The 24,684-nt window shown below is 39.1% G+C and overlaps 1 long non-coding RNA gene across 1 annotated transcript; it reads left to right on the top strand.

The window, feature by feature from the left end:
• Positions 1 to 118: 118 nt before the first annotated feature.
• On the top strand, positions 119 to 23,225 carry LOC109366150 (uncharacterized). Its single transcript, XR_004158949.2, has 3 exons — positions 119 to 2,722; positions 19,097 to 19,194; positions 21,414 to 23,225. It is a non-coding gene; the product is annotated as an uncharacterized LOC109366150 (long non-coding RNA).
• Positions 23,226 to 24,684: the final 1,459 nt, after the last annotated feature.

Here is a 24,684-nt window from a genome sequence, read left to right as displayed (position 1 = left end):
CCGCGCTGTATTTCCCTCCCTTAGCGACAGGGGAGGCGCGCGGCGGCCATTGGCGGAAAGCGCGTCGCGAAGCGGTGCCATTGGCTGGCGGCTCCGCCAATGGGAAGCGCTGTATCCAGGAGGCACGGGGCTGTGGAGCTATTTAAATCCAGCTCGGTGATGTCAGCGGGGGCGGCGGTTGGCGGAGCAGGGGGGCTGCTGGGGGCCGCGCCTGTCAGGCCGCGTTCGTCAGTGGGCGGCCGGCGCTGAGGGGAGGTGAGCGACTCCCCGCACCTGCCGGAGTGGCCCCGCGTAAGGAAAAGCGGTCAGCCTTCCCCTCCGCTCCTTCCCGCGCTCCCCGCTGATCCGCGGCGGCGTTGAGTCGCTTGGGGGGACGCTGGAGTGCGGAGGTTAAGTGTGGGGCGTTGGCGCAGTGCGCGTTGAGGCCTGAGGCGGTGGGTCGCCGACTGTAGGAGTTTTATGATAAGCCACGTCGGAAAGCCTCTTAGACGGAGGGCGAAAGGGCTGCAGCTTGCATTGCAACTACTCGTTCGAGTATTTGGGGGAGGGGTTACCTTAAAGTACCTTTGCGTTGCTCTGAGTGGCATCCAGTGCCTCCCCATGGCCTCCGTGGTGCAGCGCATGGACCTTCGTGGAGTGATAGAAGGCCCGAAGTTGAAAGGGACCCACAGGCAGCATCGAGTCTAGCTCTTGGCTCCACACAAGACCACGCAGAAGACAAATGCGTGTCTGAGAGCGCTATCCAAACGCTCCTTGAACTCTGGCACTCGGGGTTGTGCCCACTGCTCTCTGCTGAAGAACCTCTTCCTAACCCCTTCCCCTGACAGCTCCATGCTGTTCTTTTCCTGAGCTCCACCTCATGTAACACATTTTATCCTGACAGCCGGAGATTTGTCTGGTTTTGATCCTGAAGGACTGCTGTGAATGGGAGGTCTGAAGTGATCATGGTGGTTTAATGAAAGGTGCATGCTTGGTACTCTTAGGCCGCAAAGTGTACTAAAGGGGTATACCCACCCAGCCAACTTCTTTGCATTTCTGACTCCTGTTACTGACAGACCCTGCTCTGTGGGGGACTTGTGGAAGCTAAAACTTGGATGATTCTAGCTGCAAGTGTTCTGCTTTCTATTGTGTTCTCAGCACTGCAGTCACAGATGGAGTTGAAATTGTGTGATGTTACAGCAAGAAAATAAGCAAAAACAAAATCCAAATGCACTGGTCTGTCTTGGCAGAAAATGTCTTGTAATTTGTTCTGCACTTCACTATGCTCAGGGACATGATTTAGCGGAGGATTGTTAGTTAGGGTAGTATGGTTAGGTCATGGTTGGACTTCATGATCGTTAAGGTCTTTTCCAACCTGAGTGATTCTATGATTCTATGCTGGAGACCTGTCCTGGAGCTCATTTTGTTCAGCCTATAAAAGGCTGAGAAGTTGAATTAAAACATCTCACCTGATGCCTGTAATCTTCCTTGCAGCCTAATGCTCAATACCCTGATTGTTGCATAATTTTTTCTCTTGTATAACCCAAACTGAACCATGATGTGACCAAATTGCAAGCATCTCTCACCCTGCATTGTCACATCCCTCATGCTGGAAGCACACGCAAACAACAGGTAAAAGGCTGCAAACATTTCTGTATTTGCAGGTGCACATGCACAGGGAGCGTAGATTTTTGACTTGTGTGTGCAGGCATTTTGGTTGCTTAAAGATGGCAGTGATGTGGCTGCAGACAGATACGTGGTCTGGTGACTGGTGGAAGTAGTTCCATAAAAGCAGTGCTCTGGTGCAGTGGGCTGAACACATGGCAGTACTAAGCTGAACAGTGTTAGTGCTAGGGATCTGTCATAAGGAAATGATTCCTGTCGTTTTTGATTGATTTTTTTTTTTTTTTCTTTCCTGTAGTACCGCTGAATGATTTCTAGAGTGAATTGGAAGTGTCATCTTTCTCTAGAAAGAGCAGTGCTAGCGACAAATGGGCTGGGTATTCATGGTGGTCCTGCAGACTCATCTGGACTCTTGACTCCTGCATCTTTCTGACATGTGTGGGATTAATCTCATGATCAGATATGATTTGGAAAGAATTTCTTCACTAACCTTGTGGACAGAGCGTTTCAGGGGAAGAAAGGAAGGGGGAGGCATTTACCCTTACCTGCAGCACGGAACATGATTCATTTTTCAAAATCACATACACTTCTATGGCATAGTCCTAGGGGACAGAAAGAAATGCGAAGAGTTCATCTGCTCAGTCCTTTGATTTTGCTACCATGTAGTGGGACCCAATCTCCCCATCTCTTTCCTCATAAATATCCAAAGAAGATTTCCAGGAAAGAACCTCCCTGGATATTTCTTACAGTATTCAACTTAGTACACCTTTCTTCTGCCTCCTTAGGTGAAGTTTAACTCCTTTTTTTCTTTTTGTATCAACATACTGAACAGGTTGTTCCCTTCATTTTACAATAGCTTTTTCACATTTTGAAGAATGTCAGCACGTATGCTGTCAGTTCTCTTTTTTAGACTAAACAAACTCTTAATTCGCTCAAATTTTGATCAGTATTTTTTTTCTAGATCTTGTCACATGACTCTAAAGAAGAGCGAGGGTTGCAACTGTCTCCAGCTTTCAGTCCTACATTGCCAGTTCAAGAAAGATCTGGAGAAGAAAGGTCTAAATAACATGATGAATAAAAAAAGGAAAAAATAATTGCAGATAAGATTGCCATCTCCTAGGTAAGAGGAAGCATGCACTGGAGGGGAAGGAGAATGGATGATGGAGAAGTGGCTACTTCAGTTCAAACAGGGCCATAGGGACAGTTGGCTGATAACCTGACTGAATGTGGAGCTTCATTAAGAACAGTAAAATATATGCTTAAAGAAAGGGCATACAGAATGATAAACGGTACTATGTCACAGTGTAAAGCAGACTCACTAGAAGTTAACTTGTGTTACAGCACCTCACCTCTGGAGTCTCACAGGACATACAAAAGTTGCAATTAGGGCTGAGTAAACAGAGACATGGAGAAGCTAAGGTGCACATGAGCAATTGAATTTCAGACTAGGCAAATTCAGAAAACGCAACTCTTGACACTGCTTCCTTCTGAGTACTCTTTAGAAATCATTCCTACTCTAGACCATCGATACATGACGCTGTAATTTTTTTTTTCTTTTAAGAAAATGTTTTCCAGAAGGGTCTATATGCAATGCTGTGCAGGATTCAGCTGAATTGAGGCTGCAGGTGGGGTCAGTTGCAGTCTTCTGTCTTAAAATATCAATAAAATTCTATTTTAAATGTTTTGATCAGAAATAGTGAAGCTTTTAAATTTTAAATGCTTTTCAATGTTAAACATTTTTTGTGGAAATCCCTTTGTTACATGATTAGCAAATACTCTAATAATCATTGCATATCTTACACTTCATTTGCCTGGAAGAAATGGACAATTCTTTTGCTGCAGATTAACCATAATTTATTTTGTGATTCTGTGGTTGTAGAAAGAGAGAATACATGGTTTGTTACTTTTTCATCCAGTTATTCAAGGAATGGACAGAAGGGTTTAACCACAACTTCCCTTCTATTCTCAGTCCCAGCAGACATTTGAGTTTGCAAAGAAAAACTGAAAATGTGAAAACCAGGGAGTGAGTGTCTCAACAGTACAAAAGATTGCAGTGTTGGATCTTATTTTCTTGGCTGACAGTGACTAGAATGGTTTGTTTATTTTACCTTTGGCATAGCCTTGTTCCACACTTCAATGTTAATTTTTCTTAGATGGGGAAAAAGTCATCGCTGGAGTTGCTGTTGGATGAATTAGTTTTAGGCACCACTGGACACTAATTGTATTAAAAAATTTGGCACAAAAACCTGTTCGATTTAACTATTTCCTCATAGAAATGGAGTCACTAATGGGTCTTTTTATTGAGTGAAGGATGAAATTATCTGTTAGTTCATTTGGATAAGCAGGTTTTTTGTTCTTGTTGAGACTCTTTAAATAGAAAGTTGTATGAGAAGCATGTTCACGGCTCTGCTGCAGACAATTCTGTACATCTCAGTGCTTCAGAAACCAGCAGGCTACACCAGCAGGCCTCCAAAAGCAACACAAAATGGTAACTGTTGTGTCTGTTTTGTTTGAAAGCTGTTCTGTTCTGTCTTTGAGACAAGTTTTGAATTCTGAGATGGTTTTGTATTTCTAGCGAATGCAACACTATTCCTGGAGGAATAAAATGCTTCAGTCTTTGTGTGTTGGACCTGATGGCCTTTCTGGCAGTCAGTGGGAGGCTTTAATATGCCAAAAATGCAGACGTGGACTCCTCTGCCTGAAGAAATTGGCTTAGATTAGAGAGTAGAGACAAGTGTTAATTAACCAAACATGCCTAGAACATAAAAAAGTTCTTTTAGAGTGTAAGTTAACATCTAAGTCACCTCCTTTGGTGTAGTATCAGTAGATCAAAGCTGTAAACAGTCATCTGCTTAATTTCACACTCGTTATTTTGAAAGCTAATACAATTTTTCTTATCTCTGTTACACATAAAGCCATTATTTGTGCACAATATTTTTTGAATGCACTGTGGCTCAGCTGTATGTTTTGTCCACATCAGCTTCCTCTACAGTGTTACCTGGTTAGCTCTAGCAACAACCATCTTTTGAAACCTTTAGAAAAGCTTCTTCCAGTTTGCTAGAGACAAACATGTAGGGACTGATGACTGTCTGGGATTATAAAGAGGGTGGTTGCAGTGGTACTCAGTAGAAGGGCCAGATCACCAGTTAGGCCACCTAGGATTGCAGGGAAGAGATAAGGATTTGAATAAAGCAGATTCTCCGTTCTGGCAGTCAAACTGTTGAAACACTTGTTTTCTTGCAGTCCCACTGTGGCTTGCAAAAGCTATTCCATCTCCAAAATGTTGCTGAGAGTGATGCTGATGAAAATGACATGCAGACACGCTTTACCATTTATGCATCTCTGTAGCAACAAGGGGGCAGAATAAAATAGACCAATCTATCTGTGAAGAATGCAAGGGTTATTTTTCATCACTAAGATTTAGAGGACTTATAAAATTTATTGATCACTATTTCTAAAACTGTCTTGAATTGTAGCTTTCCTGTTGCAGCAAAGCTGTATGACTAATATTTTGCTATTCTATTTTCTAGTAGCTTGGAACCACATATCAAAAGTAGGAATACCAAAGAATGCTATAAGAATGTTTTCAAAATAGCACAAGGAGGAATTCTTTGTGATTTTTCCTATTTACAGGTTTCCTAAAGCAGTGTAAAATTTTACTTTCTTCTTTAAGGGAAGACATCTATGCATATTTAACAAAGTCCGTTTCTTAACTATTGGCCTGTTTCAAAAAATTCTGTTATATTTGGAACTAAGACTATCGTGATGTGTTATCATGTCAGTAGGTAGTATTAATCTGCATAATTTTCAAAAAAGGGTAGAGATTGTTTTTAAGTTTTAAAATTTTTTAAACCTTTAACATCTTCCTTCTCTCCAAAGGCCCAGAGAACAGCATCCTCAATAGCTAGAATAGAATATAAGTTCAGAGATGATTGCTACAGTAAATTTCAACATGACATCTACTACAGATTCTTTCCTAAAATTTCTGCTATTAAACCTACATGTTGTAGTATGCCTATATATCTGTTGTTATTAGAGTATAATCTTTGTTGGGTTTAAGCACCACATTCCAACCAAGAAAGCAAATTCATATAAACCACTCATCGCTTCTTTATCCTATGAACATATCAGCCATATCATAGAACGGCTTGGGATCTTAAAGCCCATCCAATTCCAACCCCCTGCTGTTGGCAATTTGCCACCTGTTGCCCAGAGCCCTATCCAACCTAGCCGTGAAATACCTCCAGGGATGGGGCATCTACCGTTTCTCTGGGCAACCCATTCCAGTGCCTCACCTGAAAAATTTCCCCCTAATATCTAATCTGAATCTTGCCTCTTATAGTTTAAAACTATTCCTGCTTATATGCAGATACCCTTTTTTGTGACACTGTTCTAATCCTACATGGAATGGCTTTATGGAGACAGATGCATTTTTAGCATGCATGGAGATTAACGAGTTCAAAACAGAGCTTTTCCCAGTCAAGAATGTAAGCCTGCAGAGACGGTTATTGCCCAGCTCTTGCATAATGGTCAGCCAGTATAACGCTTGCCACCAAAATGAGACTTTCAGAGCTCTCAGACAATTATCATTTACTGGATGAGAGATATCACTCAATGGCATGAGTAGAACCGTGGCATAGCTTTTTCCATGGTCTTCAGAGCTGATGTTTACCCTCTGCCATGCTTGCAGAGGAATGTTTTTATTTTTGCAAGTGCTTAAAATGCAAAATTCTGCTAGTTTCTATAGAATTCCTGCTTTGGTGTAATGTATAATTTTGACACAAGAACCACAGTTGTGTTTGACTCCTGAGCAGGCAGAAAGAGGAATATCTCTCCTGTATCCTTATCATAGAATTATAGAATCACAAAGTTGGAAACGACCTGCAAGACCATCTAGTCCAACCATCCTCCATTACCACTGCTACCACAAGCACTAAACCACATCTTGTAGCTCCTCATCCAGACGCCTCTTGAACATTGCCAGGGACGGCGACTTCTCAACCTCCCTCGGCAGCCATTCCAGTGCCTGACCGTTCTTTGAGAGAAAAAGTTCTTGCTTATGTCTAACCTAAACCTCTGGTACAACTTGCAGCCATTTCCTCGGGTCTTTTTTGTTGCTCTTGGGAGAAGAGGCCAAACCCCTCCTCATCACAACCTCCCTTCAGGAAGTTGTAGAGTGCAGTGAAGTCTCCCCTGAGCCTTCTCTTCTCCAGACTAAAAGACTTAGATTCTCTTTAACTTCTGAGATAAAAATGTACATCTGTGCTCTAGTATACACTTTCTACCATCTCTTCTTTTGCATCTTCTGAATAATTTTTCTGCCACTAGTTGTAAGTCATTTGGTGCTTTTCGATTTATTTAGTTCAGCATGCAGGGGAAGTGCATATCAAATTTATGGGCTGAAGTGGAATTGTCAGCTATTCATGAAGCAACACCTCCAAGAAAGATCGCTTATGGCTTCTTGTCCTGAGCAATACAGAACTTGAAGCAATACTGGGTTAACTTGTCCTTACTCAGAGCAAAAACCCTTGGGGGAATCCAGCACTACTTATTTGTTTAAGAGATGTGTCTATGCATTTGAGCGATGTCTTGATTTGTTTTTGTTTTTCCAAGGAGATCATAACTCATTTGCATAAACAGTTCCTAGTCCATAATGAATCCGCATAACAGCATTTACGATAGATAAGTTAAAGGAGATTTTATGAGACAGCAAAGCATGCAGTAGAAGAAGGGAGAAGTACCCTTTTCATGCTGTCTGGCAAGAATGATGACTTAAAGCAGAAAGTAATTTTAATATCTTATCTAAGTACCCGCATCAAAAAAAGAAAACAGGGAAAACAGGTATTTATGGGCATGTTGGTGTTACAAATGCTGTGGTACTCTGCTTTAATATACTGCATTCAATATCTGATAGGTAACATACAAATTAAAGAATATGCCAGTTAAGACTACAGGAGTCCTATTTAGTCATCTGTATGGATCTTGTATGACTACTTCTAACTTAACAAGAAGAAGGTCTCTTAAGCAAGGGCTGCTGCTCAAAAACAAAATGGAACTTTGTCTGGCATCTTCAGGAAAAAGAAGAGCCAAAAAGAAGCTACAGTCTGCTGCAGAAATCTAAGGGCACGTTACTCTTTAAACTAATTTATCAGTAAATCAGCTCCGATAAAATGTTGGACGGGTTGTACATGTGGGTGGAAACAATATGCACAGTAAAACAAGCTGGTTGGGTATGCAGAGAAATGTGCTGCTAGAAAATCTTGTGAGGAACTTTGAACTAGCTGAAGTATTGTATATAAACTTGTTTTACATGCTGTTGATTAAGCAGAATTCAGATGTTGAAGACAGCAGTCGTGAAGTCTCTGGCTTTGTGTGATTGCTGAACAGCTCAGTGTGGAACACTTAATCTCATATTAACTTTTCTGTTTGTTATGACAACTTAGTGCTGTTTCACGGCAATTTTGAAGTTATTTGAAGAACTCTGGGGAAGGGGATCTTAATGGCATAGAAGACTGGAGTGGACACTGCAGCGACTGGAAGACAGAAGAGGATTCCTAAGGAGAAGGGCAGAGGGATATGGAGAGAGGCACAAAAAAATAAGCATACAAAGATGGTACAGGGGTGTACCATTATGGCATAGTGTGAGAAACTGAGGAGTGTATCAGTGCTGTTTTCTTAGCATAGCAGACCCACTTATCTAATTTTATCTGTAGTATTTCTAAAATACAAGTAATGTGCAAGCTGTACTGTAACATAGAGACAAGCACTAAAAGCAGTTCAGCTGCTGTGGTCTGCAGATGCTGATGTCTGTAGTCCCTCATAATCTTGTATGTGGCTAGTTGGAGAGGATGAAGTTTACTAAAGATGATGAGAGTTTCACTTGATTCTGTGGTTCAAACAGATATAGCTGTCAAACAATGATGTTTCTGGTTTCAGAGTTATCTTTGGTTTGAGTTCTTGTGACCTACTGCCTAGGGCAAGCATCCAGGTGAGAGTGCTGATAGGAATTTGCAACTTAAAGCTCCTTGGCAGCAGATGCCTTTTTTCAGTTTTTGTAGCAGTGAAGCAGGTTCCAGAGAATGGGAGGAGAAATCTCAGAGGGTGTTTGTGAGGTGCCTGAGAGAGGCATGTAGGGATGGGAAAGGAACCTGGGAAAAGCCAGAGGGGTGTCATGGGTCTGAACTCAGTGTCCTTCTCTTCTCTCAGCCTGCCCCATCTCTTCCTCCCCAGGAGTGGCTCCTCAAGTTCTTGGAGTTTGTTGCTTGTTTCCAAAGCCCAAAGACATCTCCTCTCCCCCCGCCTTATATCTGTCTTCCTCTATCAACTCAACTCTGCCTGGAAAAAAAATCTCCTCATGGCTTTGCTGTAACTTCTAATTATTCTCTGCCTAAAAGAGCAGGATGCCAGGGGCAACTCCTGTTACAAAGCAAAGAGGAGACAGAAGGTGGGTAAGGGTCATTTAGGCCAGAACAACAAGCTTTGTCTCCCAAGATGAAGGCAATGTATCTTGCACTCTTCAGCTGCTCTTGCCTTGTCTTGGCCTACTGAATTTATGTCATTCGAGTAGCCCAGCTGATGGCAGATGCCCACAGATTGACCTTCATTTTGTTGTTTTGTAGGTTTTAAGGATGTGACTTTGGTCAGATAAAGCACAATCTGGCAGGTGTTATGAAGAAAACTGGTAGAAGTAGCAGAACTAACCTTATGGAAAAATATTTGCCCAGTGATTTGCTAAACCAATCAACAAGCAACACTTCAGAGTTGCTTGCAGGGGAGATCAGGTGCATGCAGTGCACCTAGTTGATGGGAAGGGGTGGAGCCAGGATCTACTCCCTTACAGACCTCATTTAAGGGTTGGCAGTGGAAGTGAGGGTATATTGTTGGAGATCCTCACCTATATGAGGCCTTCTGAAGGTAAGCAGCTTTTTTGCTTTTGTTTCTGCAGCTGCTGTGCTTGGGCTTATCCTCACTTGCTGCAGCCTGGGACTCTGCTACCCTGCTGTCATTGCTGTGTTTTCCATCACATTATAGTGTTACGTGTAGTAACTAATGAGTGCAGTTAGCCTGTCCTGACCTAAACCACAACCTCTGTGTCTTTTGAGTCACTTCAAACCTTTCTTGGCTTCTAAACCAAGGATCAGTTAATGGTAGGTATTTCCTGCACACACCTTCCATAATCACTTCTCCCTCTTTCTGCTGTTTTCCCCTTAAGTATGATTTCTAGCATAGTGGTCATCAAGAAAGGGTGACTGTAGGATACACAACAATTGTGGGTCAGTGGGAGGATAACTGGTGGAAACAGTAGCCTTATCTCTGTATTTTTGGGCATATGTAGAGGCTGCGTCTATGCATTTTCCTGTTAATGAAAAACTGAAGTAATACTAACTAAATGTACACTGGTGGAATTAAATATTTTTCTCTTTATTTGAGATCTGTTTCTTATCCCAACCAAAGTCTTGGCCAGCTTATCTTTCCATAGAACACAATGATGTTCTATCTCCTATCATGATTAAAACAGAGCTCTATGTTTTCTCTGCAAGATCCCTTGACTTAAGATACTATACATCATCTCTTTCATTCAGGGTGATTCACCTTTGATTAGTCTCCTCAGGGTATTCATATGTATGTAAAAGTGGCTGATTCTTCCTGGGAATTATCCCCCAAATTATTCTGTCTTTTTGAACAATTGAAACTTAACTGAATGTTTTCCCATCTCATAGATTTATTAGTGAAAAATAAATCTCACTGCTTTGAAGTTTTCCTAGCCCTTTCCTCTGTCTCCTAGTTTTTAAGGAAGCTGTTCTCTATCTTTGTTCAGCCAATGCCTCCAATTGTACTTTTCCTTTCTGAGTTCCAATTGCATTTCAAAATATTTTCCTTTTCACTGATCTTGAAAGAGAGAAACACCTTGTACAGTTGGCTCATCATTCATGTCTGGAATTCGTAGGTATTACAGAAATGCAAATATTTTAATATTCAGTATTCATTTTAATATAGCATGTGATTTTAGGGAGTATTTTAGATAATTTTGGTGAAATTTTCCTGAAGAGAAAATATAAAACATCAGTGACTCAGGATTGTATCCACAAAATGTTTTTCCTTCTATCAAATTGCCACGGCGTCCCTCATCTTACCTCCTTTGTCAACTTTCAAGACTTTAATGTTTAACTGTACCCCCACCAAAAGATTACATATTGGACCAACCTTCACTGCATAAATGCTGGGATATCAGGACAATGTAGTTTCAAAGTCTTAGCTACAGTGTATTCTTTTAGGTACTTAAAACTAATAGTTTTTTTAAGCTGTGTAATCTCACCAGATTCTTTAAAGATGCCGTCTGGCTGCACCATCGTAAGTGTCCAAGTGTACCGTCTCCCTCCCCAAAAATACAATATATTTTTTTCAAGTATAACTGTTGAATATCTTTTCACAATTAAAACAAATTTAACATTGTATTTAAAGATGAAAAAGCATCAATAAAACTAGGAAAGCAGATTGTGTGACTTCCCTCCCAGCAAATTATTTGAAAATCCCAGACCTCATAGGAATGTGGAATTTGAGAAATATTTGTCCTTTGTTCCCCCAGCCCAGAGGAGCACTCTTTTTTTCCTGCATTACGGTGTTTTGCCAGTTGACAGGGTCAATGGGAAGGACACCAGCAAAAAGGATAAGCTTATTTTGCTGTCTATTTCAAAATAACACAAAAAATAAAGCAGTGCCTACAGTAAGAAGATAAGCTTTACAGTAAAGAAAATGAATGAGGTAATGCATCTGTTCATTACTACATGAGGTTAGCAGTAGTGATTAAGAAAGTTACATCACCAATTGCCCTAATATGTTACCATCACCCAGATCTGCAGTTACTGGGGAGCCTCATTTACAGCAAGGATCTGGAGAGCCTGTCTTGGCAGTTGAGACGTTCTATGTTGGTGCGTCCACCCTGGAGGTGAGGTCTCCAAAAACTCTGCAAGGAGGTCCAGCCTTTATACCATTGGATAAACAAATCTATGTAACAGCCAGATGGATTATCTGGTTTCCTCTTTCTCATATTGGAACCTGGCCAGGGTTCAAGGAGCCAAGGAAGTTGTGCCATCTATTTTGGCTCACCACAGGCCTCTTTGGCAAGACTAACTGTCTGCCCAGGATCATGCATACATGCTTAGTCAGGTTACAAAGATTACAACAAAGTTCTTTTGTGATCAGGAAAGATATCATTTGACCATTATTACTGCACAAGAAGCACTATAACAGAGCTTCTGTAGATAAACACCCAAATATACGTACTCCTCCTGCCATGGCAAAATATGGATAAACAGCATCTTATATGTATAGTTAATACTATATGTAATAGATATGCTGTTAGTTGTGAGGTCCATCTGTTGGTCAACTTAGATTCGGGGCCTATCTCAGGCCCCAACATTTCATAGGGACAAAAATAATAATACAGATTTCTGGATGTAGCATGGAAATAACAGAGCAGGATACAGAAATTAAATATTCACTTGTGACCAAGTTCCACACTGCTCAGTGCTTTACTGAATTAGGAATGTAACTAGAAGTAGATCTGATGATAAAGATGAGCTTTCTCATCAATCTTCTTTCTGCTAAACTGTAGCTTTTCAGTATCCTGCAAACCCACAAATTATAGCCCAAATTCTATCTGTGTTGTATGAAGAGTCTGGTTTATATTAACATCCCTATTTGACATGGAAATAATTCAGTCTGAAGAGCTATCTGGGACTCTATTATAGTCATACTACATGTTACTTGGTATTGAAGATCATCTACAGCACTCTTTCATCTGGATGATGACTACATCCAACTTCTATGTAATTAAGAAGTACATATGTATGCAGGGTATGCATATATGTATTATAAAGGACAGGTATGTATATGCATGTTTGAGCAAATGTGAGGTGAACTGCTATTTACAGATAGTCCCAGGCTAATGAACAAAATACAGTAAACAACCCATATATAGGCAGAGTTCTTATGTGGAAAGCATAGTTTTTATAACCGAAATTACAGGAACATTCAAACAAAAGTCTCATTCTACTTTTTTAATGCCTGTTCTTAGTATCCATGCAACCCTTGAAAGCTCTGCTAAGGTGGATTTAATTTCTTTCTAAAGAATTCAGGAAGATGCAAAAAAAAAAAAAAAAAAAAAAAGTCCTATTCAAAGTGTCTTGTCTGTCCCTGTTTGAATGAGTAGATGAATGGACATCGTTCCCGCTTTCCTCAGCTGTTGACAAAGTATATTTCTTTTGTGCCTGTGAGAGCAAAGGAATGCTTTTTTTTAATATATAGCGGTGCTGTTCAGGGAGGCATCCAGCACTCTTGGAGACCATCACTCAATCTCCTTTCTCAACAGCACCACTAAATCTTACACTGGTGTGTGTTTCTTTGGAAATCCCTAATGCACACAGATGACTAAAACTATAATGACAGGAAACTACCTCCAGCTGAAGTATCAGGATGCAGTTTTGCAATTAGCCTAGGCTGACCTCAGTCTATTTTGCTGCATCCTTCTCCTGTGCTAGCCATAGCCAGCAGCACCAGTGGACCTACATTTACATGTTCACCTGTGTCAGCTCCCTGACAGAGGTGTTTTTTGGCAAAAACAGATGCTTTTGGATAGGGTAGGTTTTCAGCTCAAACAGATCACCTCCCTATTCCCACAACTCTGAGGGAGTCAGTCTCAACACAAAACAAGGAAAAAAACTTGGGTAGGAGGTAAAGTGGTCCATCTCTTCAGCAGTAATAACTTTAGCTGGTAAAATCTCTCACTAAAAAAAGGTACTAGAACAAACTGATAAAAATTTGATTTGAGATGTGCGAATTTCCTGGACTTGACAGTATCTATTTTTGAATTCCAGCTAAAATACTAAAGTCCTGTCTTCCTTTTATGGTGTACCACTTGAATTTGCATAAGTAAGGGAATGATAGAAAGTGGAGGGTCTGGGATTTTTTCTTTTTTTTAAGGCTTTGCCATGTGTTTGGTAAGCATAAGCCAGTATATCTGATTTCTGTACTAAGAACATGAAGTAAGACTGCTACCAAAACCGAAAATAGTGTCTACAGTAAGTGGATATAATAAGAAAAGTCAATATGGCTTTTTCAGAGAGAAATTGTACTACTTAAACCTATTTGAGTTCTTTATAATGAATGTATAAAGGTGAACAAGGAGTTGAAAGTGATCCACTCTGCTTTCCAAAAGAGTTTTGAGTCCAACAGTAAAGCCTTATAGAAAATTGTGTTGATGGTGGTAAGAGAAATCATGATGAGGTAGAGACAAAATCTTCCACAGGTCAGTAATTGTTTAAAAGCAAAAAAGCAATGGATAAATGTATCAGGGTTTTGTTTGTTTGTTTGTTTTTCCTTCACAACAGAGATTTGCTACAATTTCACTTGGGATTCATGTTTTTATTTTATTACTAAGTGATGTCAAAAAGGTGAAGAACAAGGCCATGAGCTTCAGTAATACTGAATTTTTTAGGATACTAAAATCAAAAACCAGCTGTAAAATTATGCAGAAGGATCCCATGAGTAAGTTGCATGAGAAAAAAAACTGACGAGTCAGGTTAATTTTAGAAAACCCTAACTTTTCAATACAGAATAATGGTTTCTAAACCAGTGTTTCTACCAGACTAATGCTTTTTTTGTTTGTTTGTTTGAAGGAGGGCCCTATGAAAGAGATCTTTGTAGATGATGACCCTTATAGGGAAAGGCAGGGAGCGAGCAGTTATGTACAGCTTTGCACAGTAAAAGAACTGAGTTTTCCTTAAAAAAACAGCTTCCTCTGAACACATATTTCTATTTTGTTGAGAAAAAGAAGTACGGTATTAGAAATCAATGTTTTTAAAGGATAATTTAAGGAAGTCTAATCTTGGCCAATGCTGAAATATTTTCAATTTAAAACAAATAGTATTTCTGTCACCCAGTCAGCTTTTTCAAATTAGGCTATTACTCCTTGATAAGTTAATTACAAAACAGAAAGAGACTCAACTAATCTAAAAATGTGTATTAATGAAAGTATAGAGCACATGTTTAAAAGCTGTTTTTAGAGATTTATTAGTGAAATTTTACTTTTTATATGAAAAACACTGTCTCCAACTTCTTAAATCGTAGGAAAAGTACTCGATTTTTCACCCTATCACAACTAATTTCTTTACATTGCTTCAGTGATGGACTGTTGTTTTTCTGAAGTACCATCCATTATAGAAAATGAGAGTATCATAATTGAAATTACCTAAATGTACCATATTTTAAATAATTTTTTACTTCAGTATAAATATTACTACGGAAGAAATGCTGTTGTTGGAAATAGCTAGGATGAGCTACTAAAATGGAATTGTAGCTCAGTAGGCCATATTCCTCTGGGGACAGGAAATGAAAGATATTAGAAAAATTCCTTTGAAATGCAAAAAAAAATAAGAGAAATGAAGGGAACCTTTTTTGTTATTTCTGAAGTCTGGCCATCTTTAGTCAAATCTTTGTGCTACAGGGCAGATACCCATTATCAAATGTTGCAGAAATTTCATGCTGCTTAGGCTCCATGCAGATGTGAAAGACAAATTCATGCTTGTTGGATGTCAGCAATGGGAAAGATTAGGACAGACAATAAAGAAAGGGGTGCAGGAATCTTCCAAAATACAGATTATATAAGGAGTTGTCACTGCATGTTTAAAACATGAGAAGCTATTTGATTGTTGCTTACACAAATAATTTGCGCTTAGTCAACACAAGACAAGAATCCATGCAGTGTTGTGGGCTATGGTCTTTCTGCTTGTAATGTCACTTGAGTACAATTTGTTGTGGAATGATTGGCAATCACCAGGCCTGAAATATTGTTTTTGTTATGTTTGTATGTATGCTGGAACAAAAAGTAAGGTAGTTTTGGAAGCTCACATCCACTACAACAGCATACATATGGCAGTAGAAAGTGCTACTAGTGAGAAGGAAAGGTTGAAGCATTATTCTGAGCATCAGAACTCTTTGGGGAAGACTCTCCCTGACTCCAGGTTTGTGAAGTGTTGTCTAAGGTGCTTGCTAGCAGACAGAAGTCTTTTTGTGAATATTATTTCCTCCAGCTCTGTGTATCCTGTAAAGAGCTTTGCAAAGGCTTGGTGTTGGGAGCATGAGGTAATTATCAAAGCATCTTGCATAAGGAAGAGGGAAGGAATGGCTCTACTGCCTCCAGAGTTGGCCATAAGCTAGAAAATCTCGCTCTGACTATGTTGTCTTTACTGGGGGAAGATTTCGCTCTTCACGTTCAAATGTAATGAAAACAACAAAATGACAACACTTTGTGAATCATTCTGCTGGCTTTGAATTATGGTCCTGGCTTTCAAGAGATGGCCAATAGAATTTCTTTGTCTTCTACTATTGCCCTAACAAATACTATGTGATGATCTGTAAATGTTTAACTTATTTTCTCAAGTTTCATCATTGGAATGATTTAAAAAAACAGCTTTTTTTTTTTTTTTAAAGCAAATAATGCTGTGTAAAATAAGAGCTTTTTAGAAAATAATTCCTGTACATTCTTGTAACTGACATATATACCTAGTGACTCTTTTCTCAGAGCTCTAACTGTAGAGCATGATTGCTACTTTTGAAATTCTTATTTTGTTAATGGGAAAAACAATTGTCTAGTTAAATTTCATATTTAATGTGTGGAAATACATGCCCCTAACAAAGAAAATCTGTACCTTTTTCAGGGATCAGTGTCCCCACAGAACTTCATGGGACTAGAACAAGTATTTTCTTATTAGCATTTGACGTTGCTGCAAGCATATGAAGAGAGAACTTCTCTGTTGGACTTGATGAATTCAGAATTCCTGAATGATCAACTAATCAGTAGTCAGTTTTCAAGGGAAGCCTACAACTGTTTCAGAAGTGAATTGAACTGGTTCTTGATTAATGTCTTTATTTTTGTACCTCTGGACAATAAGGCAAAACCCCACTATTTGAGAAGTTTCCTACAATCATCTTCTAAGAATCACAAAGTTAGGAAACTTGCTTTAAGTAAAAATAAATAAATAAATATTTTTTTTTCATTTTGGACCTTTTTTTTTTTTTCCTGGTTGAACTTCATCTGCTGGACTTATGCTGTACTTGCAAACTGATAACACCCTGGAGTCCAGCCATGAGCAGGTTTTTATAGTATGAGATGTTGTATAGACGCTCTGGCAAAAAGCTGCTAAATCCTTATAGTCAACCTAGATCTGTTGTTAAATACAACCCTGAAGATAAATAGACATATGAGGAAGCTGGAGGATTATTGGTCAATACCACGCAATAGTGTAAAATACACCAGGCTGGTTTTAGTTTGGCAGTAACTTATCTTTTGTCACATCTTTGTAGTGTAAGGGTTGCAGCTGTACAAAAAGAGACCCTTACTTGCTTTCACATTCATTAATATTATGTTGTTCTGCTTGTATCACAACAGGCAGCTGTTAGACAGTATTTTGGAGCTTACTGAATAAAATTTTGTTTTTTCCTTTTGCTCGCTTGCTTCAGTAGTAAGTCAATAGCTGAGGTCTAGAAAAGAGCTGTCTAAAAAATGTGATGTGAAAAAGAAGACTGAAAAAGTAAAGGATTTCTTAAAACCACTCCCACCTAGCAATGCTGTTTCTTGTACCTTTAGACTGTGAGAAGCAGATGAAACTATCTTGCCAAATATGCCTACCTTTCAAAATTACTCCAGCATTGGAATGAAAGTGTCAGCAGTTGCAAGACTCTTGAGAGTATGATTATCTTATTTCCTGTCTGTCTACTACATTTAAACATCTGCTAAACAATAGAGGTCATTTTCTACCGTGACTCTGGAGTACACTTAATAAGACTCTTGTTACTGATTGACCTCTTGTACCTGGAGAGATTAAACATCTTGGACAAGTTTTCATTGCTTGAATCTGTGCCAAATCCTTTTAACACATGAAAGACTCGATCACTTTTAAACCAGTGGTGTTGAGCAAATAAGCTTCAGTCTGATGACAGGAGCTTTCTTGATTTCTGCAGTAAAGAAACAAACTCATAAGCACCATGTTACAGCAAAAAAAAAAAAAGTATCTGTGCTGATCTTTGTCAACAGTCTCATTAGATTGCTAGGAACGTCCCTCCTACCAGGTTACTTTGCAACTGTGAATGAAAGCTTATTATCTGTGGCTAGTACTTACCATAATAAGCATAACCTTAGCTTTCAAAATAAGGGACTTTTAAAGTATTTATGTTGTTGAAATTGAATCAGATCATGTTGCTGTGCTGCTTTTAGCAACTTGCTCCTACTTTACTTCCATCATACTTAGTGAGGTTTTTCAGCTGCATTTAAAGACTAAGTCTAGAATAGAGCTCTATTTATGAAACTCTGAAACTATTAATGTTTCACAGCATTTGACAACTCTGGCTTTTCTGATTATATTCAACCTTGCTGAACAGGAATGTTTGCATCATTTAAGAGCGTTTTTTTTTTTTTTTTTTGCACTGCCTGTGTTCTGTATCTTCTCCTCAAACAAAGAGATGATGACAGATGATGCCTCAAAGATAAGTAACATTCCACTATACACCCTCTGTCTACAATAAGTTCTCTAAATGCACATGAGTTTCACCACATCATGGCATGTTACCTACTTTATTTATCCATTCCACTTGACATAGCTATTAAAAATAGTCCTTCTTAGTTGAGTCTTTTCCTTTCCCGTGTGTCAGTCTTCAGGATCTAATTCTGTATCTACTTTGACAAAATTGAAGACACAAGATGAATGGATGGGCTGCGTTCCCCTACTAACAAAATGTGTATCCTCTGAAAACATTCTGATTATTTAAAAAATCCTTAGGATAGATGTTAATTAAAATTACAACGGGAGGGATTCCATCCACTCTTTCATACTTATTTTCTCTTCTTCACTGTTTCCATTTCATTTATCAAATAAGCTTTCTGTTGCCAAATTTCTTTCACCTTTTTCTAAGTATTGTTTTTTCCTCTTTTTTACTTTGTGTATGAGAAGACCTTTCTACTTATTTCCAGGCATTTTCTATATATATTATCATCAATGATTGTGTTGCAATCTTATTTAAATGAATATTTAAAGTTATTCATCATTCATATAGTTGGAACCAAGTTCAGCATCAATAAGCGGCTTATTAGTGGTCTTAGCATAAGTGATTGAAAAAGGAAGGCAACAGTCAATTTTTTTGTAATTATTATTACAAAACTTTGTATGCACACTGGGGTTTTGTTGATACTTGCATGAGAAAAAAGTAAGTGACTAAATGTGACCCAGCTTCTCACGGCCAGAAATGGTTTTGATTACATTGTGACTGAAGACTGCACTGACAGAACCATAAAAATATTTGCAGAACCCGAGCTTGTGGTCTAACTTTAACAATGTATCTAAGACAGTTGCAAGGTCGCACAAATATAGCTTGAATATCTCTGAGTATTTAAACTGCACATGCTGCAAAATTATTTATTTTTGCCAATGTCATTCTACAGGTGGAGTTATTTCTGTATATGCCACTCTCCAGATGGTTGTCCTTGTTCTAATACCTTTTTCCTTACTTTACTGATCATGGTGAAAAAGTGTCTACCTGGTAAGTCTACATTTTGCCTGATTTTCCCCTAGTTCATTTTTCTTGCAGACAAGTCCTAAAAGTATCATTGAGGAAGAGTGGAATGCGAGGATGTCCTGAGGATGCCACCTCTATATGCAGAATCCACTGCTGACTCAAAGCAAATCTGGACCATTACACAAACCATTGTCAGCAATGAAGAACTATGTTCAGCAATTTAGTAAGGATAGGCAAGCAATATAAAAGAATCCAAATAAAGCAACAAAGATGGTTAGACACATGGCTGTGTGTTTCACAAGCAATGAGCTTTCTTAAAATAACACGGAAGGAAGAAAGAAAAGCCAGAAAATTATATATCAGCAGTACTATTTCTAAAAATAATGGTTTTCAAACTTTTCTATTGGCATTAACAGCTCTTTAAGGGATAATCTTTATTGCATTGTATGCTACAAAGCAATAAACAGCTGCTGAGATTGATTAATAGCCAAAGCAAAGTTGAGGCATGTAATCAAACTAAAAAGCCATTTATTGTGAATATGCTGCAAAGCAATAGAGATTACTGCTGTTGCACAACAAACCATAACAGAGAAAACACACAGACACATACACACACAGAGCAAAAAGAGTTGCTTTCTTTTCAAGGTCCTCTGTGTTATGCTGCCTTTTTCCTGAGCTTGCAAATGCCTAACAAAGGCCACTGGCCCTACAGCATATGATCTGCTGGAAAAAAGTAATGCTATAAGAACTTCAGTGTTACCTGAGTGGGAAATAATACTAATGGGTTTTCTTGTTTGGTTTGTTTTTGTTTTTCTGTTACTAGAAATGTACAATTCCATATGTATTCAATGTGTCTTTGGAAATAGTACTGCTATTTGTATTACAAAAAAAGAAAAAGAATTGGCTTACCAATTGAAAAAAAGCAGTCTAATTTGTGCTAATGTAGAGGGTTTTTTTAATGGCTACTAAGTGACTGTGAAGTTGATCACAGGAATATTGCATGTAGCTACTTCCGGCAACTACTTCACACCATTCTGTATATACAGCTTTTAATACAGTCACAGTTTTACCTCCTCCAGTCTTCATGGGAGGCCGTTTCAGAATCTTACTTCTCCAGCCACTTTAAACTCTTTTAAACCCTTACAAAAAATTCTACTTGGAATGTTGCAGGTCAGCATGCCTTTTTGTTCTTGTATCAACATTGTCATTTAGAACAAACTGCTCTTCATGTCTTTGAAATGAAGTTATGGAGAGCGCCTCTTACCCTTCATTTTGATAGAACAAATGAGCCATGCACCATGCAATGGGAGGGTTTTCCCCTTTATCAGTCTTGTGACCCTCCTGTGCACCCATCAGGATCCCTCTTGTCTGAATGCACATGTTCTGTGGGGCACCGAGCTCCAGAGGGACTCAGCACCCTTCTCTCTCCAGTGACACTCTTACCCTGTCTACTGGAAACATCTTGCCCAATACATTCAAGGATCAAATCTGCCTTTGTCATATCCCTTTAGCATCTGAAGCCATCGGTTAACTTGTACATCTACAAACAACTGGCACGTCCTTGTTTCTGAACTGATGACCTTGCAACTTATGACAGAAATGTGTATTACTTCGCAAGGGCATGAATTTGTAATTTACACTATTAAATTTCATTCTGTTTCTATTACTCTAGCTCCCAAGGTTATTCAGGTCTTCCTGTATCATATTGCCATCCCCTTCCGTATCAATGATGTCTCTCACTTTTGTGTCATCAGCAAATTTCATTAACAAACTCCCTATTCTAAGGTAGTGAATAAAAATACAACTGAAGATGTATCCTGTGGAATTCTTAGTAAAATAACCCCCAAGACTCAGTTTCACAGTTGTAGGAACTGCTTTCTTCAATTTCATATTTGTAGGAAATACAGTTCAGCCCTGGAAGAACTTAAATTCAGATCTTAGAGGTTATAAACTTTTGAAGCTGTTGTCTTCTAAACTCTGAATTATTTGATACCTACAGTTGCCTAAACTTTAATAACAGCTACTTACAATAGTAGCTGTTTATGGATGTTTTCATAATTCCATCTACATATTTCTTTAATCTACAAAAATTTATAAGTGTAAGAATTGTACTCGTGGTATAGTGATGAATTTGATTGCTTTTTAGCATTTCACTCTCTTTGTTAAGAAAATTGTTCAAGTTATTTTTACCCTGGCAATCAGTTTTACTATTTAGCCAGTCTTATGTTTAATTTCTATTTCAGAAAAGCACAGCTTCCCTGGAGAAGATGATATCTATGCCTGAGACAACACTGCTTGTGAATTCTTATCCTGTGTGAATTTCAAAGTTCTAATTTCCCTACTTTGGGCAGCCACATCATTCTTCCTGCAGGAAACATTGGACTGAGATTCATGGCCTTGTTCATGCTTCCCCATGTCTTAACTTTTTCCACTTAGAGATTTTGGTGTCAGCAAAATCAAAGAAAATCTCTGAATAATTGTCATTGATATATATTTTTTTTCCATCAGTATGTTATTTGCAAAATGACTGTCACTGCAGTACATAATCTTCTGTAAAAGAACCTTGCAGTTAAAAGTTTCATTTATGACACACTGACTGAAGCTTATACCTATCTCAGCTGCATTTAACGCTACATTTGTGTTGCTAATTAATTTGAGAAGAGTGAAGGCAATCTCATTTTTTTCCAAAAGACTGTAAATGGCCTCTTGTAATCATTTAGCAGAGAATGACCTCTTGCAAGCTCTGTTTGCTGCGTCCGCACAATGCTGCTGAGAGGGAACTGCTGGTAGCAAAGAGGAAATACAGCAAAGCTGGACATTTGCACTGCAGCCCAGACAGAAGTGCTGTGTAATGCCAGTATAACTGGAAAGATGAAGACCTCTGCAGACCAACTGTTGAGTGTCAGCAGTTCATGCTAGCAGAACTTCTGCCAGTAAAACTGCCTTCCTCTCAAATAAGGCCAGCAACAAGAGCATACAGAGAGATACAGATTTTGGGGGATATTTGTAGGGTGCTGGTGAGAAGGGCAACTAGTCTCTCTCCTTGCTTCTTACACTGTTGTTCCTGTACAGACAGCCCCAAGGATGCCTGCCCACCAAGGTCCTGATGCCATGTGCCTGGCCACTGCTGGCCTTGTTTGAACCAGAAAGTTTTACTGGCAGAAGTTCTGTTGGCATGTGCTATAGACATTGCTGTGTTGGCAGGATGCGCTCACATTTGGCTGTTTCTAAAGGTGCAAGATGTCCTCAGTGCATCAGGCTTTTATCAGCAGAAGATGGCAGCATTATGGGAGGATAACCCAGATTACCTTGTGCAGTGTTTGGTAGATTGCCTTCTGGTAATTTCTTGCAGCATATTGTGGAGCTGCTGTTGTATACTGTGAGATACCATCAGTTACATCATAAAATCTGTGTAAATATTGGGTCAGATTTTCAAAAAATTTTCGATCTTGTGCAATGATCTGTTTTTACATGTGCTGTTTTCCCATATTGCAAATTTCTCATTGCCAGAAGCCCAGATTGTATCAAATAGCATCGCTCTCTTGTTCATTTAGGGCAGATGTAAGCATTCTTTCTTATCTAAAGAGCAGCCTAAAGTATTGGGTACTGGGGACAAATGGAACATAGAGACAGTGAATGGTAGCTAACTATTTGCAGTAAGTGTTTGCTAAACTTCTTTACAAGAACAACTTGAAGTTTTGAGCCATACTGTGAGCACTGAAAGAGAGAAACTTTCAGGGTTGGATATTAAACTCTTGCCAACATATCCACTCTGATTTAGGAGCTGCTTAATGAGGAGAAAGAAGCACTAGGTGGTGCCAACTTTTTGGAAAGCTGTGCTGATGTGGGCATTTTGGCATTACTTGGGGAGCTGTCTCCAGTGCTGTACATAAAATTAAGTATTTCCTGCTGCACGGTCACTTCATGCTGGGTAATATACTGGAAATAAGAGATGAACCTGATATGATGGACTTTGCTAGCTGTGAGGGAACAGTAAATAAGGTTTATATCCAATTCTGTCCTATCTTGTTTTGAATAAAGAGAATGAAAGCGGTGCTTCTCCATGGTGATCTCTCTAGACAGTATTTTACATCAGTGTTGCTTGGGAGAAAGCCCATGCTTGCCTCCCCATCTATCCTGTTGTCATTAATGATGTTACATAGCCAACTCTGGCAACAGAGACAAAGCAGGTTTGGCAAGCTGTAGGTAAAAAACAAGACATTGTAACAGGAAAAAATAACAGAAATATCCACCAGAAAACTGTAATTTCGTAGTCTCCTGAAACAAACAAACAAACAAACAAAACACATAGGGTTTCACAGGGTTCCTTCATTTGCTGAGTGTAATTTTGTCCTTTTCCCAAATTTAGCGCAAAGTCAGTTATAGGGTTTTGGTTTTTCCCATGACATTTCCAGGTATTACAGACAAGTGCATTTCATAAACAGCCCTCATATATGTAGAATATATAGATGGCTGGAAGATACCTAGAGCTTAGAGACCATGGGCATGTGTAGAACCTGCAGATCTGCATAGAAAGCCACATATGTAACCAGAGTACCTGCACAATGACCCTGATGCGGTATGGACAATATAGCATCTGTAGTTTGCAGGAAGGCAGCATACATCCAGTAAGTGCAATGTCTTCTGTACACGTCCATTTACTCTGCTTAACACATGGACAGAAGATCTGGCATGTCTGTGTATGTGCTGGGCAGCACATGGACTGATATTTGTCTTAGATTTCATGTCTATAATTCAGAAAGTCCAAGCTAAACTATTTTATTGAAAACATATACTCACTCATTTGGAACTTCTGTTCCTAAAAATCATCTGAAGCAACTTGAGTTCCAATGATACTACATTTTATTGGTTTAAAGCAAGTGTGTTCTTTAAATGATGAAACTGCTCACTCATTGCTTTGCATTGGTTTTTGTGATCTGTGAAAGTTCTGGTTTTGACTTCTTGGATTTTCACCCAATACTGATATTTCAGTATTCTTAATATACATTTCCCCTTTCCTCCCACCAGCAGCTGATAGATAGAATGTAATAGGAGAACGAGTTAGGAGGAAAGACAAGGAATGCTTATTTAGAAACTTTTGACAAAGTAAACTATCACTAACATCACTATGTTAACGGACTGGCCGTACTACAGTGAATACAGCGAATACCTTCCTGAATCAGCTACCTGTGTTTGGAGAGCTTCCTAAGGGGCTCTGTAGCTCATTGGTTTTTACTCTAGCCATGTCTTCTTCCCAAAAACTCTTTATCCTTTTCTTAGTGACTTTCACCATGGGCTTATGTTGATGATGAGAGCAGTATCCCAGCTATTATGAGGAGCGCATGACAAGCTGGTCATAAAGGAAGACCTTGTGGGACTAAACTTAGGGAACTTGTTGCAGGAAGAGAAACTGCCTTTTCTTCTTCTTCACCTGACACTAGGTCTTATTCCTTTTAGGTTTTCCATTGGTTGTGGCTTCCACTACCTTACCATTCCCCTTCTTTCTGCACTGAT

Source organism: Meleagris gallopavo, chromosome 2 (genome assembly GCF_905368555.1).
Source record: "Meleagris gallopavo chromosome 2, MGAL_WU_HG_1.1, whole genome shotgun sequence".
In the NCBI taxonomy this organism is placed as follows: Eukaryota; Metazoa; Chordata; class Aves; order Galliformes; family Phasianidae; genus Meleagris; species Meleagris gallopavo.
The sequence above is the reverse complement of the archived record's forward strand: the minus strand, read 5'-3'. Positions and strand labels throughout refer to the sequence as shown.